General features: G+C 45.4%; 1 protein-coding gene across 2 annotated transcripts in view; it reads right to left on the bottom strand.

The window, feature by feature from the left end:
* The window catches only part of LOC135398453 (BTB/POZ domain-containing protein Tiwaz-like), a 68,053-nt gene that overhangs the window by 28,671 nt on the left and 17,350 nt on the right, over window positions 1-22,032 (bottom strand). The window lies entirely within an intron of this gene.

Consider the following 22,032-nt stretch of genomic DNA (forward strand, 5'->3'; position numbering starts at 1 on the left):
ACACCTTCCCATGCACTAAAACTCGCGATTAATGTTGCCACGACATCATTTGTTTCACGATATCTGACGGTTCATCGGCAATCAACAAATACGACAATAAAAGCGTCACAGACAGGTGCACGCCCTCCATTCTCACCCCCCCCCCCCTCCCAGACCTTCTTTCTTGTCCTTTTCATTTTTTTTTTCTGAGTTGAATGCCTTTTCTTGTATTTATGCTAATTTAATGCTGTGACTGGTATTTATGTTAATTGAACGCTATGACTGGTATTTACCGCCGCACTCTCCGTTTTACTTTTTTCTCCCACCAGACCAATCCAAGCCAAACTATAGCTTCGCAGAATGGCTTCTTACCTCAATCCAATTCAAAGCTAAACGTGCACTACACTACATGCTCCTTGCCAACCATCATCCCGAATGCCATCGTTGATTTGTTGAAAACGGGAGGCCTACACCTTTTTGTGACACTAATGACGCTTTGTCAAATGTCACACAAAAAAGGCGTACGCCCAGTGTTTCCCACCAATCAGGAATGATAACGGTATCATTCTGTGCGATGGTTGGCCATCAGTTTGTTATGTGGTGAAGTTCATACTAGGACGTGACGTCGCCCACATACGTGAGGCCGACAACGGCAAGCCCTATCATCACCACCACCACCACCACCATCATACTTGGAGTACAAAACCTCGTTACCTCGTGCATTTTCTCGAAGAAACGGGCTTTGGGCAAAGACCCCTCAGGTACTTTCCATCCACATCAGTGCCCCATCGGTTTCATTCATCCTGTACATACCTCACTTCACCCCTTTAACCTCTTTTTTTTTTTTTTGCTTTAGCCGTGATTATGCTCACTCGCGTGTGGCCAACAACGGTAAGCCTATTTTCACATTACCCCCCCCCCCCCCCCCCCCCCACACACACACCTCTGCTAGGAGTAGAATTAAAATGCTATGGTCAAAATGTCTGCCGTGCAAATCTGCATACGATCTATGATTACACATATTTTGCCGCATGGGCCTTCCAAAAGGGGGCAAAGCTCCAAGACCACCTGTGGAAATTGCGAGCTCCTCACTCGCAGGTGGTTATGATTTATACTCAGCTGTCGCCATAATAATCTGAATCTCATCCACCGGATCCTCTGCATATCAGAGGTTTCGATTGTTGTCATTCTATTGTCTAGTGTCTATTGGTTGAACGCTTTGCCCTACCTTGGAAAATCTTTGCCCTCCCCTGGAAAAAAATCCTGAAAACCCCCATGTTTTGCCGACTTTCTACTCCTGCGCGCCAAATGGAAAACGGTCAAATGGAAAAATTTAAGAAGTTACAGCAGTCTTCCGCGACCGACGCATTCCGCCGTCTCGTGCTGAATAGACGAACATACAAGGGTCCTTCAAGGATGACCGAGACTTTTGCTTGAGAAAAATCGGTGAGTAAATGTAACTGAATAAAACTTTCGGGACGAACTTTGCAACCCTTCTCGGGTCAGCGGCACGTGCAGCAGCGGCAGCTGTCATGGCGGCGAACAGTGTGTCTGTAGCTGTGAAACAGCGATGGATAATCAAGTTCCTTGTGAAGGAGAACGTCAAACCAGCTGAGATTTTGCAAAGATCACGGTACAATGGGGAACAAACGATGTCAAGAGGAAGAGTGTACGAATGGGGCACACAGTTTGGCGAAGGACGTAATATTGTGACGAATGAACCACATCGACACGTTCGTCCGGTTCCAGTCACGCCAGTGAACACCGCAGGTGTTGAGCAAGCCATCCTTGAGAACCGGCGAGTAACAATTCGGGACATTGCAGCCCAGCGAAATATTAGTGTCGGCAGTGTAGACAGAATCATTCATGAGTACTTATTCTTCCGCAAAGTCTGTGCAAGATGGGTTCCCCGACATCTCACTTGTGACCAGGATGGAGCGCGCATGGTAGTCTCTGAGCAGCTGCTGAACCGCTTTCAATCCGAGGGGCACGAATTTTTTCAATGAATCATCACGTGTGATGAAAGCTGGATGCATCATTTCGCCTCAGAGACAAAAAGAGGCAACATGGAATTGCGACATAAAGCTTTCCTGCCGCCAAAAAAAGCAAGATGCAGCCGTCTGATGGGAAGTCCATGGGAACTGTCTTCTGGGACATGCGGGGTGTCATCCATGTGGACTTTTCGGAGCAAGGAGTCACGATGAATGCCCAGTATTGCTCAACGTTGATAAAGGGTGCCGCGCGAAACGCAATTCGCAAGAAAAGGCCAGGGATGTTGTCCGGAAGGGCCATTCTTCTTCATGACAATGTCCGGCCTCACACGGGGAATTTGACGGTAGCAACCCTGACTGAAATGCGCTGGGAGGTTTTGCCCCATGCCCCTTACAGCCCAGATTTAGCCCCAAGCGATTAGCATTTGTTTGGGCCCCTTAAAGAGCACCTTGGAGGAAAGACGTTTCACACAGATGAAGCCCTCCAGAAAGATGTCCTGCAGTGAACACGACAGCAGCCCACTTCTTTCTATGCCCAAGGCACCAAAGAGTTGCCACAGCGATGGCAGCTACGTCTAGATGCGCACAGTGAATACTGGAACAACTTTGCACTTTGAAAAACTGATGTAATTTGATGGTTCCCGAATTTGCCATTGTAGTTAAAGAAATACAAGTCTCGGTCAACCTTGAACGACCCTTGTACGTACATACATAGCTTACGGCGGATCCTTGATCCTCGTAGCTTTTTAATTTTAGCGTGTCAAACCACCTTGCATCTTGCTTCGAATAATACGAATCGTGTTTGCCATCTCCGTGTTCGGCTGTAGGGCAGGTTTCCAGTGTAGCCGCCAGGCTCTTGTCGAATGTGTATCGAACGCCGCGGGAGCACGGCTGATACACAGTGAGGTATAGATAAAGGCAAAGGCCCATTAATAACCGGGCGTGGGCTAGGGCGGCGTTCGGGAGGCAGAGGTCTTGACCCCGGAACGCCTTGGCGCGCCTCGCCCGTGACCGGGGACCTAATGGCCTAAGCCCACGCCGATGGTCTGCCAACAGAGAATTTGCTCGACGAAAGGCGGGGCCGCACAAACAGCCACAGGCACGGAACTTCCCCACACTTGCTCGGGGGCTCGCCGCAGGATGTCCGAGGTATCAAAGCTGCACCCTGCACATACTCTGCAACCGCTGAAGGAGCGCGCAGTAGGGGATGACAAAATTTCCTTTATAACGTCACAACAGATCTTTCTTTTAATCTATGGGATTAAAGTAGGTTTTTTTTTATAGTAGAATGAAACCTTTTTCTTTTACATTCTCGCTCTTCTCGTCCACAAAGCACGCTCAAGGTCAACCACTGCTGTCCATTAAATATATTCTGAACAGAATGATACCGTTATCACTTCGGACTCGGGGAGAAAGCTGGAAGTCCGCTCCCATGCTCCATTAACATAAATGTATATATATATAATTGGTTGTTTACGTCGCGAGACAACTGAGATCATGAGCGACGCCACAGCAGTCGGTCTGTGGATTGCTTTTGCCCACCTGAGGGTTCTTTAACGTGCGATGAAAGCTCATCACATGGCACCCCGTATTTAACGTCCCTCGCGGAAGACGGCGTGTCTTAGCAACTTGTACCCTGCCACCAAGTTGCTGGCGTCCTCGGCCGGGTTCGACCATTAACATAAATGCGAAGTTTCACAAAAAAGCGTGCACCCCCAATTTCAGCAACACGGGAGAGAGAACTATATTATTCAAAGTGATGGATTTGGTCTATGTAGTACCACTAATGTGCGTCCTGCTGCTCTATACGACTTAAGGCTGACTGCTCAGCGACCGCTTGCGATTGAACGGGAAATGGAGGAAAATTGAAATGAAAAGAAAAGGTAATCAAAGAGTGAGGTTATTGAAATTTTACGTGCCATGGCGTCCTTTTTGCATCCCATGAAGGCGTCTTGCTCCGTCTGACAAGTGTCGGTTTACTTGTGTGGTCGATCGTTCCCTCTGTCACACCTTTGTCGATGCGCCTGGCTTCAATAGCGCACATAAAACTGGCATTTCAGTGGTCGTCAGACAAGTTTCAAAAGATTTACAGCGTCGTAAGAGAGTTACCTCCTGAGTAGATTCTGTCGGAGAAGGGCGGCATCGAGAAGGTAGAGGTAGAAGCACTCTGGCTATAGGTAATGAGTACAATATGGTATACCTGATAATGTCACAACTATGCCACGATCTTTACCATGAAGTCTCCTGCCTGAAGATTACGACGCGTGCCCATCTCTGCGTGATACGTTTCGTATCTATACCAAGGAAATAACTTGTTGCTTATGTCTTCGCATGTAAAGTTCAAAATAGGACAGTTCAATTTGATGCCTTGTTTCGTCTCGCGAATGTCGAGTGTGACAATGAGGTCTCCTCCAAATGCCGAAATAATCAGTGCTTGTGATAAATTGAGAGACATTTAGCACAATGGAATCGAGAGTTTTTAAATAATTAACAACAACAAATGCATGTACACTCTGGTGGTGATGATAACAGCTTGCCGTCGTACTCGTAAGCCTCACAGCTATGGGCACCAGCGGCATGTGGCCGAGATGGGTTAAGATGTTTCGCTCGTTGGTGATAGCCAACGTCGTGCTAAAGACTGGGAGGTGGTGGGTTCGAATCCTACCACCGGCTGTGCTGTCTGAGGTTTTCCCTGGGTTTTCTGAAGACTTTCCAGACGAATGTCGACACAGTTCCCCCTTAAGTCGGCCCAGGACGCATGCTAACCCCGCTGTCTCCCACTCCTATACGTAAGCATGTATCAGAAAACCTACTTTATCGGTTCTAATTGTACATGTTCATCACCTCATCATCAGGACACATCACATCCTGCCCCATTGTGCCTTGGGGTAGTGGGCCGCACCTTAAGTGGCGAATTTCCCCATTCATTATCATTAACTTATTTGTTGTTGTTGTTGTTGTACATGTAAGGAAGCTGGCCTCTCCTTCTGCTAGGAAGCACTGCATAAGGTCCTTCTGCGAGTGAAACAACTCCGCAATCTGTAACAAAAAAGTGTAAGAAGAAGAGTTCAACCTCCTTTCCTTGAGTTCCTAAAACGTGTCTTTCGGACGTGTCTTTCGGACCGGCTTCGGAGGCCTTGCAGGGAACGTGTCCGGCAGCCGCCCGAAATGCTGCGGGTTGGAACCCGGTACCAGACCGAGAGTGTCAGTAACGGTAAAAGCGTTCCAAGATATGCCGTCTCCGGCGGGGGATGTTTAATAGCGCATATGTCACGAAATTTTAAGTGGACAAAATCGATGGACAGACAAACCTCCGCGTCGTCGCTCACGATCACAGGTGTCCCGCAGCGTGGCCTGCAAATTATTAGACATGTACATAGAGGACGCTTTAACTTCCTGCGCACGTCCGTTTTCTTGTTTTTTTTTAATCACCTTATCTACAGGGTGTCTGGTGAGAAAGTGTCATTAAATTTCTAAAAATAGGTTTAACTTCAGAAAATTATGAAACTACTTGGAATACACACACACAGACTTTTGCCACAGATTCAGGCCATTTGCATTCGCGTCGCACATTAATTAAGCTAAATTTGCTAATTGAACTCGACAATTAGCCAAGCAAAGGTAACGTTTTTCTTGATGAATTCAGAAGCCAATGGCCATAGCACACTATTCCAACCGAAATCACAGTTTTTTTTTCAGGAGATTTGTACAAAAATTTAACAGCCGCAAAACCGTCACCGTGCGAGGTGCGCTTGCTGATATTTACGTTTGCGGAACTTTTCGTTCCATCCAAATACCCTCCCTCCTATGCGAACAAGGACATAATCACGCCTTCCGCCCTTATCAACGTGCATACCGTCAGTCCCCAGCCACTGATAACGTCGGTTACCACTGTAATGCCCTCGATCGGGTGTGGCTGTTTCCACTTTCTCTCGATAAAGGCAGAGCCAGCATTTACGCAAACGCAAATTTCATGGAGCACGCCTTGCCAAGTGACGGTTTTGCGGCGGTCAAATTTTTGTACAAATCTTCTGAAAAAAAAAACTGTGATTTCGGTTGGAATAGTGTGCTATGGCCATTGGCTTCCGAATTCATCAAGAAAAACGTTACCTTTGCTTGGCTAATTTTCGAGTTCAATTAGCAAAATTAGCTTAATTAATGTGTGACGCGAATGTTAACGGCCTGAATCTGTGGCAAAAGTCTGTGTGTGTGTATTCCAAGTAGTTTCATAATTTTCTGAAGTTAAACCTAGTTTTAGAAATTTAATGACACTTTCTCACCGGACACCCTGTATATTATGTGTACACCTTTCGTGGAAAATTGACGAATTTAGCTACTAATTAACGAAGGTACACTCATTACTTTGCCAATTAATTAAACAACACAGAATGTACAAGAACCGGTGCCCAAGATAAATGAGCCTGATGAATGGATGAGCCTTTATTTCCTAATTCTTTTCTTTTTATTTATTTAATGCTTCTTTCATTTATTTTTCTTTTTGCGGAATAGCAAGCCGACGTCCCGTTTGGCTGACATTTCCTCCCTTTTCTTTGTTCTTTCTTCTAATAAATATAGCCCCCCTCCCCCGATGGAAAAATAATTATTGTACTGCGTGCACTGTACTTCACCGCATAGCACGCGCTGCGCCAACCATTGCGTCAAACGCTGCGGTTATCGCTTGTGATTTTAGGAGAGAGCGGGGCGTATGCCTTTTAGTGGCACTTGACGTATATCGAAAAAGCCACAAAGGCGTAAGCCTTCCTTTTCAACGAATCAGGAAGGATAACGATATCATTCTGTAAGGCGGTTGGTTCCGAGCGTGTTATGCGTTCAAGTTCTGTTTTTGAAGTGTGGGCTGCTGTCATTATGCAAATAAACGGCATAAAACTCTCAAGGTCCAGCAGTACGCAGAATGATATCGTTCTGTCTTCTGATCGATGAAAACGGGAGGAGTATGAGTATGCCGTTTCTGTAACACTTTATGTGCACGCAAAAATGACACAAATATGGCGTACGTCCATCGCATCGCCTTCAGCAAATCAACAGACAATGGGATATCATTCTGAATGCTGATTGACCTTGAGCGTGTTATTAACGTACATTGAGATGTAAATCGCCGAATTTTACTATGTAAATGAGCCGAAACCAAGGCCGCGTGCCTCGTTAGCGCATGATCCCTGCACTGTTAAAACAGCACTTCACCACATAGCAGGCTCCTAGCCGACCAGCATTCCGAATGATATCATCCTGGGTCCGAATTTGTTAAAAGGAAGGGGAGGAGCCTATTTGGGATATGCATATTGTGTCCCAGTTAGGCGCCTCCTCACATTTTAAACAAATCAGGACACAGAATGATATCATTCGGAATGGTGGTTGGCTAGGAGCGTGCTATGTAGTGAAGTGTGTTTTAACAGTGTGCCATCGGTGGCTTATCTGGGTCGCAGATCAGCACCTACACTCTAAAGACAGAACTGCACCGCATAGTACGCTGAAGGCCAACCGTTGCACAGAATGGAACCTTTATCACTGTTGATTTGTTGAAATCGCGAGACGTACGCGTTTACGAGACACTTACGTAGTTATGCTAAGTGTCCCGAAAAGGCGTACGCCCCAAGCTTTCCACAAATCAAAAGTGATAGAGGTATCATGCTGTGCAATGGTTAGACTCCAGCGTGCTATGCGGTGAAGTTCTGTTTTTAGAGTGCACTCTGATCATCTCCAAAGCACGTGACCATCTGACGTAGATAAGCGCTTCTGATGCGCGCGGTTTGGCACGTTTAAATATAGAGGGGGGTTAATGTAATCGACTCGCGGATGGTTGGGCACACCTTTTTCAAAATGAACTTCACCACATAGCACGCTCCTAGTCAACCATTATCTCGAGTGACATCGTTCTTTCCCCTGATTTGCTGAAAATGCTTTTGTGGCACTATGCAGTTCATAATTGCCACAAAAATGGCGTACACCACCCATTTTCACCAAATCAAGGGAGAAAACGTTGTCATTCGGGACGATGGTTGGCTAGGACCGTGCTATGCGGTGAAACTCTGTTTTTAGAGTACGGTTCATTTTCATAGCAAAATTCGTCGATCGATAGTTCAACGTACGTGTTCATTTCGGGATTTAAAGAAAACTAAAAGAAATGCTTTCAACGAGGATTATCTCCCATTCTGCTGTCTCACTTTTGCTCGACACCCCTAATTAAAGAATTAATGAATGAGTTTTGGGTAATCATTTATTACATTCTCTCTTCGAGGGAATGTCCACCAGGTCGTATAACCCACCTGCAAAAACGGTATCTATGCTGCTCACAGCTTTTTTGAATAATTTTTTTTTTGGCGAACCAACAAGAACACCAAACAGTTTAAAGCCTTTCCCCCGTTTTGTTTTTTACCTTTTCGTCTAATAAATATATCCCCCCCCCCCACATTCCCCAGGGCATCGTCGCAAGTCTCCTCGTCCTGCTCGTTATCATTTCCCATTGTTATCTTGATCTTCGCATAAGTCGAGACGTTGCCCACTGTCGTGAGGCCAACCTCGTCAAGCGAACACAATATCACCACCACCCAGCACCGCCCCGCTCGTGCATTTCTTTTCCAAAGGAGAAAAAAAAAGGGGGGAGGAGCGAGCGGGGACATTAGGTGCTTTCGGGGCTTCCTAGAAATCGCCCACTTCTGCAGTTTCATGGTCATTGTACCTCCGGAAACCACCGGTATAGCCCGAGGGGGTGTGAGACACCCCGTGTCCACCGTCAACTCAGGTTGGTAGAAGTAACACATGCATCTAGCCGCTTCACATGTTTAAAACTTTGATATTCAAGCGAGGGGCGTACGCGTTTTTGTGACAATTAACGTAAGTTTTGTCGCAAGGAGGCGTATGCCTCCCGTTTTCAGCAACTCACGGGAAAGAACGGTGCCTTTCGAAATTGTGGGTTACAATACACTCTTAAAAACAGAACTTCACTACATATAGCTCCGGGGTGAAACTTGCCGCCTTCGTCGTGCAGGCAGACCTCACCCTTTCTTCTCTACGACACTCCCCCCCCCCCCCCCCCCCATATAGCTCCTCCTAGCCAACATCATCACGACATCGTTCTGGCCCCTGATTTGTTGAAAACGGGAGGCGTACGCCTCTTTGTGACACTTATGCAGTACATATTTGTCACAAAAAAGGTGTACGTCTCCCGTTTTCAACAACTTAGGGGACAAAACGATGTCATTCGGGATGATGGTTGGCTAGGAGCGTGCCCTTCAGGAATTTAATATGACCATGTAAGCTTGTGGAGGAGCGTGCTATGCGGTGAAGATCTTTTAAGAGTGTAGGAGCGTGTTATGTGGCAAAGTTCTGCTTTAAAAGCTAAGATATTTCTCAGGAAAAAGGTTTCCTGAGTTGTTTGAATGTCATTGCAAATGAATACACTGCGATGTTGTGATGGTCGGTAAATGAAACTATAGGAACGATCAGAGAAACGTTCGGAAGTCGTTGAAAACGTGGCAGCAACTTGCCGTATACATATTATCGATAGCTTTGACTGCGCCTATGTGTAAGGAAACCCCTTTTCGTCCATTTTCACGATGCTGTATCGCGTAAGATAGCATTCCAACCGGCGTCGGCGGCACTTCCTGCGAGCCACGGCGGAGCCGTTCTAGTACGTGCTCCGCTCCCTTTCCTGGTGGAGCGCAAGCAGGAAGTCGAGAAGATGCGACCTGTCGTGCGGTCCACCTTGAATGGTGATGTTCTGCCCCCTTGCCAACGGGACACCTTCGCCTCGTTCCACGCCACTCTCAATCGCAATTTATCACGAGTGTGCATATTGAAAGCAAACAATAGACCCGAATACTATGCGAAAAGAGGACGATACCCGAGACAATGAGAAACACATGTCTCTTGTCTCGTTCACTCCACACTCGCACAGTCCTTATCTCGGGTATCGTCCTTTTCGCAGCTATGCACCAGATAGTCAACACCCTTCTGATCAGGATGTTGTTTATTACTCAGGTAGGTACTACAAGGTAGACATAACAACACTCTCCTGTCAACTGAATGCCAAGTCACATTCTCATAAACACTGAATCATGCACAGACATTTGCCTGTGCACCGTAGGCACGGGCTGCGGCACGCAAACAAATGAAAAAAAAAAAAAAGTTGTATGGCTGTGCGAAAACATGGTCTACGCGCTCGGAGGAAAAATCAAATGATTGGAGGATTTAAATTCTAAAATAGTAAGATTTTTTAGACCACCTGGATGTTTTCCCAAATGTCTAATTTAGAGCAGCTTACGTTCTATACAGGGAGTTCAAAATTAAACTTTCACGAGCACTACGCAAACACAGCGATGACAGGAAACCGGATGATAACTTTACGCTACTTGTGTAAGAAACAGGTGCTGCTAATTATGTAGCACCTGTTTCTTACTCAAGGAACAGAAAAAGTAGCACCAGTTTTCTTTTGTTCGCCTATTTATAAAGTGCTAGTGAAAGCTTAATTTTGAACACCCTGTATATAAGGGGATGTAGATGGGTAGAAATCCAGCGAACCGGTAGAGATGTAGCAAGGGAGTTGCCTCAGGACAGAAGCCGCCGATATTTCGAACAGAGACTGTTCTTCTTCTGGGCACCGTCCCCATCATGATGAGGACGGTGCCCAGAAGAAGAACAGTCTCTGTTCGAAATATCGGCGGCTTCTGTCCTGAGGCAACTCCCTTCCTGTATATAAGGGGAGTACGGCGAACGTAGACGCATGTACTTGTTATATTCAGCCTTCAGTAACGAAGATACAACCAAAAAAATCTTAAAATTCACTAAACAACAACAACGAATAAATCGTGACTATGGCCTGGGGTGATTCACCACACACTGCAACACAACCCGCAAGCACGCACGCACGCAAGCAAGCACGCATGCACACACACACACACACACACACACAACACAACACAACACAACACAACACAACAACAAAAACACACTGGGTCAGTCAAAACACATGAGAATGCGATGTGAATTTTAATTTCATTACGGATATTCCTTAGTTGCAAGCCCCGTTTTTTCTCTCTTTTTATGCCAAAAATGAAACCCTTCGTCTGTGTTTGTTGCCCTGGAGCCAGCAGTCGGCACCCTTTTTTTTTTCACTGTCTTTGGGCCAGTTTATCTGCGCAGCGCTATACCCGCCGGCACGACGTGGCCTGCAGTCAGTGTTGTACCCGTTACCGAAACAACGGAATACCGCTAACGGGATGCAGGAGTGTTGCTGCAGATCTAAAGGATGTACATACGCCTACAGGGTGTCCCAGAAAACGTGTCATTGAATTATAATAATAATAATAAAAAAACGCCACATAGAATCATGCGGTCAAAGGCATTTGCCACCACCTGATGTGAATGTCATGTAACGTAAGTTTTATTTATGTATGTTTATGTATGTATATTGTGATAGTAGAAAGAGATAACACATGCATGGCTTATCCCATCCGGCTTCCGCTGTGATCATGCCTTCCCTCTCCCAATTTCAAGAACTGTCACTTTTTCTACTATCACTTTGTGGGCTGGGTTTGCAACCTCCTTTCGTTGGTTTCGTTTCGCAAAAACTTACGTTACATGACATTCACATCAGGAGGTGGCAAAAACATAGTTGGAACAAATGCTGTTGACCGCATAATTCTAGGTGGCGTTTTTTTTTTTTTTTTTTTTATAATTCAATGACACGGTTTCTGGGACGCCCTGTATACCGAAAAATTTGTTCAATAAAAAACTAACCCCATTGTCCTTATTACTCACTCAGTATCTAATCAGTATTTGCCGATGTGAAGTAAGAAAAATGAAAAAAAAATGATTGGATAAACTCTGCTATATTTTTCATATTCGTATTTATATTCTCATTCATATTTTCATATTCATATATTCGATGAGCGTAACTGAAATCGAAAACGAAAGCAAGGACTGTCAGCCTGGATGACAAGTAAATGAACGAAATATACGGTTTATATTGCCATTGCCTTGTCGTTGTTTTTTTTTTTTTCCTCGATGTTCTGCGTCTTCCATTTTATGGAAAGCAGCGCTGGCGGAGAAAATGGTCACCGCTATCCAAATTTGCACTTCCCCTCTTCTCTTCTTCTCAAGAGCCACGACAATGCGAGGCTCCTTCCCATTGATCTCCGCAAACAGTTTCCCGCCATTGATTGGACACACGCAGCAGTTCCATCACGACCACCACCGGCAACAGCACCACCACCATCGCCGCCGCCGCCGAGTGGACACACCATCCGCACTTCGGACTTCTTTCTGTGCTTCTTCTTCGGAATAGATAGACCTTACTATTATTCGGTGCAGGTGCAACCCTTGCAGTTACCATCGTGTAACGTATGCACTAGATATAACAGCGTTCGAGGCGAACCCTCTCAATTCGGTTCCCAAACAGATGCGACACCGCAAAAAGTACATTTGAATCCACGATTGATTTATCGACATAGCCGCATTTCCCCGTCGTCATTTTCCGATATTGAAACATTTTTTGGACCACAGTTTGGAGCGAACTTATTTCGTGAAACTTTAAGGAGGAATTCTCCCTCGATCCTTTCAACATCTCGTACTGAACTGTGAAAAAGTATGGAAAAGGGTGAAATTCGAGAAAGAATTGACCACGAAGTAAGTCGAAACTGTTGCGAGTACTGACCCCGCTTTGCAAATGCTGAAAAAGAAAACTTTAACCATCAAGGAGTTCCTACGGTAAAAACACACATTTCACCACAACTTTTGATTGTCATATTATACAAGTTTCTCTCTCTTTCTGTATACGGTGTGTGCTTTTTCTCAGCCAGGAAAAACGAAATCACAAGCTTGCATGTTACCCGTGCCAGTACACTGTTCAAGTAAGGCAGGAGCACTCGGTGAAAATGATAAGGGACTTTTTTACCACTCCTCCTGTAGTGCATGTCGCGTTGACTTCCTGTCACATAATCGCTAATTAGGACTCTACCTCCTTCTCCCATATAGCGCACAGTTCAATTGTGGTGAGAACGGGTGGCATTATTTTTCAAACGTTCGAAAATCTTCCCATCGCCGTGAAGCTCATTATACGGATAGTCTGTCATCCAGGTCAAACATCATTTCCCAGCTTTAGCGCCGGTAATTTTGCGAGTATCCGCTTTCCGGTTTGGTTGCAGCGTTCACAGCTGATGTACGAAAGGTCGACAATAATCGGGCCAGAGGCCAAGGTACTTTGTCTTCAGTTCTCATTACAGCGTTGGGGCAGTCTGTGCAAATAGCACGAAGCGTACACGTGGACGCACGTCCCATTGCAGCTCCGCCCGTCCGAGGATTCACCGAATGGAGCGATATCGTTCGTTTTCTTTATTTCTCGGGCCTGACAGACACGCATCTTTCCGTTCTCAGTGTGGTGAGTTCTTGAGTAGATTTAGAAGGCAGGGTTATAATGTTGCGCACATACAGACTCCATTCAGAAGTGTATGTGTCAAAAGCTACTACGGCGATGCAGAACGACTGACTATATAGTCAAGAACAACTCGCAGCGAAAACAGTGTCGGTATCGAACACTCGATCCATGGACACTGTGCCCAATTTCTCTCTCTCTTTTCTTTCCCTTTTGGTTATTGCATCACGACAAGGTTGACCCCGTGGTTGAAATTCATATTGTGCAGCTTTCATGCACCCTCCCTGTCCTTTTCATGCGAATATATAAGTCATCCCCATATCATCGTCATCATGTATTGCTCTCTCTCTCATGCGAATATGCATTGTATTTGTATGGCGTTAATAACGCAGCCGATTGGCTGTTCACAGCGATTCGATTTCTTTAGTTGAGGTGAGCAAAATGAAACTTTCATCATCTATTTTACATTCCTATGTGGTAAACAGAAAGTCATTCAGTCAACAGAAAAACGCGTACGACAAGTTATGCGTGCATGTGGCCTTGCACTTGATGGATCGCGCTGAGGTTTCCCTTTGGCATCGTTAATATTGTTTATTAAATTTTGGGAGTACCCCTTTAAAACACCGAGAAGTCGGCGTAATTTACCTCTCTCTCTCTCTCTCTCTCTCTCTCTCTAATTGCAAGCCAGAGGCACCAGTGCTATAGGCTGTGCCGTCTTACTATCTCCCTGGGCAGCAGCATTGCAGGCTCACCGAACGATCAATTCGAGAGTTCCAGTGACCAGAGCGGTGCGTATAAGGTCGATCGGTCGGTCATTGCGTGGTCCAGCGGCAAGGAACCGATAGCTTCAAGTTTGTTTTCGCGTACCGATAAGCACGATAAGGTACACGCTGTGTCATCTCACATTCTATACCCCGAAGTTTTTTCGTTTCATTTTTTTTTTTTTCTTTTTCCTCATCTCTGTCTTGTCTCTTTGCAGCATAGTGTGCACTCTTAGAAATGAGGGCATAAGAACAGCATAAGTGTCACAAAAAGGCGTACGCCTCCTGTTTTGAACAAATCAGGGCAGGTAACGATATCATTCTAGATAATGGTTGGTTAGGAGCGTGCTATGCGGTGAAGTTCATTTTTAAGCGTGTGTGCTGTCCTGCTGCGGAAGAGGACTAGGTCACGTGACTGAACATACACACAAATCAGTTTAGCAGCGTCTAACAACGAAAAAGAAGCAATGCACCGCGCCAAAAACCAGACAAACATGCTTACAAAAGGAAATTAATGCACTAACCTGTGGCATGTATGTATGTTTTCGTTTTGTTTTTCCCCGCGCCCTCTAAAGCTGTGGGATGTTTTGGATTTACCCTTTTCGTCGTTGTATCAAGATGGTGTCATAGTATTTTAGTATAGATGTTTGCAATACGTTAACAACTTCTGTATGACACATGATATTCCATAACAACTGTATCCGCCGTATACATATCGCACACGTTTTGTTGAATCCCTTGTTTCTTATACTCCTGTAATACGCTTTAGACACCTTTTGGTTTTTGAGATATCCGAAAGTTCATGTCTTAATCCTATGGTTCGCATACAAATATTATATAATCAAATGACTGACACAGGGATAGATAATTTCCATTCTTCTAACACTTTTAAATGAATGTTAACTAACCTTGTGTAAAAATCATTGTTTTGTTGTTTTCATTACTGGACTTTACTGTGCTTTTATGCTTTTTCTTTCGCCGAGGCTCCTCTATCTCCAACTAACTTCTCTATCCCAAGTATCATTTGAAGTGGAATAGTCACTCACTGAGCCGGACACTTTGGTGACTGGAGTATACTCCCTGCACTCTAGAAACAGAATTTCACCGCATAACATGCTCATGACCAATCAGCACTAAGAATGACGTTCTTTTGCTCTTCTGATTGTTGAAAATGGGAGGCGTGTGCCTTTTCTGGAAAATTTTACATGTAAGCAAAGCTGTTACAAAATTGGCGTACTCCCCTCGTCCTCAGCTTATCAGGAGGCACAACGATATCCTGACATTTGGTTGGCATTGAGCGTGTTATGGACTCTTAAAACAGAACTTCACTGCATAACAAGCTCATCGCCAACCATCACATAGTGATACCGTTATCACTCCTGGTATGTAGCAAACGCAAGGCGCATGCATTTTTCTGACAATTAACATAGCTGCATAAATGTCGCAAAAGGCGTTTTCAAAAAAAAAAAAAAATAAATAAATGATAATAATAATAAATAAATATAGAATCCTGGGTTCTATGTTAAGGGCGCATTGCGCCGAATGATAGAGTTGTCGCTTGTGATTTGAGGAGAGATCCGGGCGTACACCTATTTGTGGCAATTTTAGTGGGACGTTTTCTAGGAAAGATTACCATTTTATTATCCTTGACAGCGCTCGAACGCCTACCATCAGGTTGCTGTCACACACTCAAAAAAAAAAAAAAAAAAGGAAGAAGAAGATATATATATATATATCTCTTGACCACACATATAGGCTCAGAACCAACCGCCATTCACAATGATATCGTTATCTTTCCTGATTTGGTGAGAATGGGAGGCGTATGCCTTTTTGTGACAATTTGGATTCGTACCTTAATTACAGCAAAAAGGGGCGTACGCCTCACTTTCTCTTCGGAAGCGATAACCGTCTCACTCGGAGCAGTGGTTGGCGCGGAGCGTGTTATGTGGTGAAGTCCCAGGGCGTCAGTCGTGACGTGTCCCACATATATGTAAGGCCGACAACGGCGAGCCCTTTCACCATGACCATCACCACCACCACCACCACCACCTTTTTTTAGAGTGCAGGTCCACTTGAGCCTATCTGATGAATCTAAGTCCAATCCTCCCCTCTGTATGAGCCATCGCATCGCACTATGTTCAAGTCCGGGAGATGCCTTTCCGTAACTTCCAGCGAGCGAAGCGCTAGTAAAACATTTAATTACGAGCTCTGCTGGCATGAAAGCTCGTAATCAAATTTACGTTTTATTTGTGCTTCACTTTTCTTCGTTTATTTCAAGTTTAATTCTTTTATTCTGATCCGCTTAGAAAATATGCCAAGTTCTGTTGTGTTGCTGAACGTTTGTCAATCGGCTTCACAATTTGGTCGTCGATGAATAGTGAGCATTAAATTATGGTATCAATAGTCTATTCGGTGCAAGGCGAACAATGAAACCGTTTTGGAGAACCTGACCTCTGACTTCGTTCCTCCTGTCAAGTCGATAATAATGAAATTATGAAATTTTTGCGGTAAGAGGAAACACCTTTCTGGTTACGTAATATTGGCTGGAGTATGTGGAAAGAAGAAAAATGCCATTCTAAAACTATTCCGAAAAGCAGAGCAGAGCGTCGTCGGTGCCCTCGACCCTCGGGGTTGGGAAGGCGATTGAAAAGGAGCATGCGAGGGAAGTGGAAATGAGAGAGGGCGATATTTTCCAGTGCCAAAACAGCGCCGGTGAACAAATAGCCGCAGGGCCCCCGTTGCCCGTTTCCATAGAAACGTTCTGGGAAGGGCATCCTGCCACCTCAGGGCTCAAAACCTTCAGCGAAGTGTGCAGGCACACTGTACAGGCACACTTAGCCCGTCTTCAGTTCTATATGTATGTGTATTTCATTAACGGTATGTCCAACTCGCATCATATGAAACGATAGACACTTTGACGACAGGGCAAGTCAGCGTTTCGACAGTCCCGCAAGCACCTCGCAGCGTCTAACGACCATCCCTATTAGATTGCGTTTATTCGTTTTATTTATAACCCTCTGTTTCAGCCAACTGAAGTGTCAGTAAAAGTCGACTGGGCGAAAGAAGTCGATCTCTCCTCTGCATGTAAACCGGCAAGTATCGACTTGAAAGGGAGGTCGACACCATGGAAACAAGTCGCGAGGTTGAGGTAGGTTAGACAACAGCTGTTGACTGATTTTCGCCACGCCACGTAAACCAGATTAAGCGACTTAGCCAGCAGTCCATGGACCAAGGAGTAGATTTAAAACAGAGTGCTGAAAGGATGTATAAATGATATGGGAACTAAAGCAGTCACGTATTACCAAAGATAAGTGCATTTAAAAGTTTCAAGGGTACTGTTTCAGTGGCCAGGGTGGCGCTTCAATCGAGTAAAGTCGATTGAATTGTCGAGTGCCCCTTGGTGACGATTGCAGCTTTCAGTCGACATACCGTTTCATGCAGACGCAGGTCACAGTTCTTGTTTCTGGATGATCGCTACATTACTCACTCAGCGGTAAATTTGTGTCAGGCATGACAGTATTTCGTGCGTGATATTCAGCTACCTGTTCCCTTCTGCGACGCTTGTAAACTGCGCTGATCCAGCATTTAAGTGGAGTTTCGAAATGCCAATAAACAGGAACTCGTATCGAAAGATAAGTAAAGCGATGGATTGCGAAGCGTCGTGTGCTGGTAGCGACAATAATATGCGTTATTTATTTATCTATTTATTTCAGCACGTCCCAAAGGCCTTTAGGAAAGGGCATTTAACGGAGGAGAGGGAATGGAGACACCTACACAGTAATGGAGTACTGTACATAAGTAATACGTAGCCATAAACCGCAGTACTAACGTACTAAGTAATAACGTTTTGCATATCCAGACGTGGAATAAATGGGTGATAATGTTACAGTTGATGTAGGACGAATAAATACGCTAGGAAAATTAAAGAGAAGGAAAGAAAGGAATGGACGCAATACCAATATGTAATATGGTACCTGTTGATCCCAATTGCAAATGTAACCTGATATGCGATGAGAAAGATACAGATCACTGGTAAACAAATTGGTCGCCAAGCCCTCTCAACGTCTGTGCACTTCTTTTCATTTTACTTCCAACTGAAGGCTGCGGTCGACCCTGAATTTCGTCGCCGACGGAAAATATTTTTCGCGTGTGTATACTCTCAGCACCATCTTCTCCCGAGTAACTGTTAGCAATGCCGCCACTGTCACAAACGCCGGCAGCCAAGTGTAACTAACGCACTGCGCATCGCGTGGCTGCTTTTGCTCATCATCGGTTTTTGTCACCGTATATTTTCGTCGTATCTTCAGCCATGCCGCGATGGTGGTCCGGGTCGCCGTTTGTCCGTGACGCACCTACATAATGTTGAGAAAGCTGAGATGGCGCTGCCCTTCCTGGTGTGTAGCATTCACGCGCCGTACAGATGCGCGAACAACTGGCGACTCCTTCGTGGTGAGGGCTGAGCCAACTCGTGGCTCGCTTCTTTCTCCGTCTTTTTTTGCTTTACATTTTATATATAATTACACTTTCAACTCCCGTTTCCCTCTTCCTCTTTGGGCGGACCTGCTAAGTGCGCTTTCTGCGAAGCAGCGCCCCCAGGCTACGACTGGGGACTGAACGAAAAGCACCGCCCTGTTCCTCTCGTGGCTGAGGCTTACGGAAACTTTTTTTTTCTTTACCTGAATATGTCCCGGGGACGTGCTTTCTGGGCAAGCAGTGGTTTGTCTTCGGAAGGCCATGCCCCGGGGACACTGAGATTCCTCCAGCTTTGTCTCGTTCGTTGGTATTCATGCCGTATTTCTAGAGAAAAGGGGAGTAAGGCCTCCCAGGGGGTCACTCTAGTGAACACTTTGTTTCTCATCCCTTCCAAATGCCCTGGAGAGAGATCGCGAAGCGAAGGTGAACGGGTCACTCGGAGTAACGGAGTCTGCGCTCCCACAGAGTGGACGAGGTCGATAGGTACCAGATTAGACGAATGAAGAGCCCGCAACGTTACTTGCCAGCGCCCATTGTCATACAGTTACAGAACCCACAGCCACTAGACTCCCACTTCACTATCAACGGGTGCTATAGGGCTTCTCAGTGATCTAGACATTCTTACATGGGCAGTGAAATTCTCCAAGCCTACCAGTATAGCACAAACACACGAGTCGTATAGTAATTACTTGTTCTCCTCTCAAGCTTTTTTAATCAGTGAGTTGATCCACCAACTTGCCAACACCAATCCGAGAACCATCACATAAACCGAGAAGCCGCTTTTGCTATTTCTTTTCTTTTTATTTATTTTATTCTTCTTTCATTTCTTTTTCTTTTTCTTTTCGGAATAGGAAGCCGACGTCCCGTTTGGCTGACCTTTCCCCCCTTTTTCCCCCTTTGGTCTAATAAATATATCCCCCCCCAACCCCCGCCTTTGCTACTCTCACACAATTACCACAACTGGTTCTGAGACATTCCATCATGAAACGCCGTTCCATCGAGCAACGACGACAGGCCACCAAAAATGTCGCACTATAGATATCGTTTACTATGTCAATTCGAACGCAATCTTGGCTCTGTCGGTTTTCTTTATTACGGACAAGTAACAGTACCGTGCGCCGAGGCGATGCAGAATGAACAACAGAGGTCTTCAGCTATACTATTGGATAACCCCTTCAAGATAAATCAAGTGACGAGCGACGGCACGCTTCCGTCTTTTCTTTTTTTTTTTTTTTTTTTTGTCCTTTAGTGCATTGCACGTCGATTGCGGTGTAGAGCATCTCTGTCTCTCGTTTGTACAAGGGCCGTTCAATGTAGACAGAGACTTTCATTTCTTTAAATACAATGGAAAATTCGGGAAGCACCAAACTACGTCAGTTTTTCAAAGTGTTCGCCGTGCGCATCTAGACACCGCTGTCATCGCTGTGGCAACTCTTTGATGCCTTTGACGTAGGGAGAAGTGGGCTGCTGTCGTAGCCACTGCAGAACCTCTTCCTGGAGGGCTTCATCTGTGTGGAACGTCTTTCCTCCAAGTTGCGCTTTAAGGGCCCAAACAAATGGTAATCGCTTGGGGCTAAATCTGGGCTGTAAAGGATATGGGGCAAAACCTCCCAGTTCATTTCAGCCAGGGTTGCTACCGTCAAATTCGCCGTGTGAGGCCGGGCATTGTCATGAAGAAGAATGGCCCTTCCGGGCAACATCCCAGGCCTTTTCTTGCGAATTGCGTTTCGCACGGCACCCTTTATAAACGTGGACTAATACTGAGCATTAATCGTGACCATTGTTCCAAGAAATCCACATGGATGACACCCCGCATGTTCCAGAAGACAGTTTCCATGGACTTCCCGGCAGACGGCTGCATCTTACTTTTCTTTGGCGGTGGGGAAGTCTGTTGATGTTGCCACCCCATGCGGCTTCTTTTTGTCTCTGGGGTGAAATGATGCATCCAGGTTTCATCACATGTGATGGCTGATTGAAAAAATTCGTCCCCACGGATTGAAAGCGGTTCGGCAGCTGCTCAGAGACTGCCATGCGCGCTCCCTTCTGGTCACAAGTGAGGTGTCGGGGAGCCCATCTTGCACAGGCTTTGTGGAACAGTAAGTGCTCGTGAATGATTGTCATCACACTGCCGACACTAATATTACGCTGGGCTGCAATGTCCCGAACTCTTACACGCCGGTTCTCGAGGATGGCTTGCTCAACGCCTGCCATGTTCGCTGGCGTGACTGCAGTCGGACGAACGTGTCCATGTAGTTCATTGGTCGCCATATCCCGCCCTTCTTCAAATTGTCTGCACCATTACACTCTTCCCCTTGACATCGTTTATTCCTCATACTGTGCCTGTAATCTTTGCAAAATCTCAGCTGGTTTGACGTTGTCCTTCACAAGGAACTTTATTATGCATCGCTGTTCCACAGCTACAGACACACTGCTGGCCGCCATGATAGCCCCCGCTGGTGCATTTGCCACTGACCCGAGAAGTTTTATTCAATCACATTTACTCACTGATTTTCCTCAAGCAAAAGTCTCGGTCAACCTTGAACGACCCTTATAATTGTTACGGACCTCTTCTGTGCAGGTCTTTCAAAGCAAACATCATTCCATGTTGCTATTAACTAAAAGGTAATTAGCGTATCTTCGTTAATTGCATAAAGCAAGCACCGCGAATCTGGAGGACAACTGGGTGTAATGGATGGATGAATAAAACAGTCTTATTCTCCAGAATACATCTGGATGGATCTGGAGAAAGGCTGATGACCTGACAAGGTCTCGGGGCCCATTCAATCCATGCAGTCATTCAAGACAAGTAATACAAGCAAGTAAAAACGAAGCAATACAAGCAGATCTAACACGTACACAGAAACAATTTTACCCATACAAATCACATTGCCTTTTACAAGCTTGTAATGGCCGTTCTGCAAAATTCAAATCGGGTAATCGATTTAAGAGGCCATTAAGGCAATTAATTCGGTGGTGAAGCATTTGCCGGCCAAGTTTGTTCTAGTACGTGGCTGATCGCATCTCACTGGATTTCGCAAGGCATTGGGTTAAGTGTAATGCTTAGATTGTTTATTGCCCCTTTAGATGTATAAATTCATAGTTTAAAGTAGTGGAGCTTATGTACAGGTATTTATGAAGTATGGAACGTTGTGGACATGCGGTAACTATAATTTTCGATTAACCGAAGGACCCGTTTCTGTCCAGACGCTAACTTATTTAAATGAGTTTTAGGAGCCGTTCTCCACAGTAAGTTGCAATAAGAGAGCTTAGGGAATATTAAACTGTGGTGCGGTACTTCATCCATTTTGGGAGAAGGTTCCTGTTATTCTTGTTCACTCCTGGTCCGTGATAGGTTAGTCTTCAATTTGGTGAATGAAGTTCGGTGACAGCGTTCAATGTAATGGGCGGATCCCACGACAACTCGCACGGAACTGCATGC

The sequence above is a fragment of the Ornithodoros turicata genome, chromosome 1 (assembly GCF_037126465.1).
Source record: "Ornithodoros turicata isolate Travis chromosome 1, ASM3712646v1, whole genome shotgun sequence".
Lineage (NCBI taxonomy): Eukaryota > Metazoa > Arthropoda > Arachnida > Ixodida > Argasidae > Ornithodoros > Ornithodoros turicata.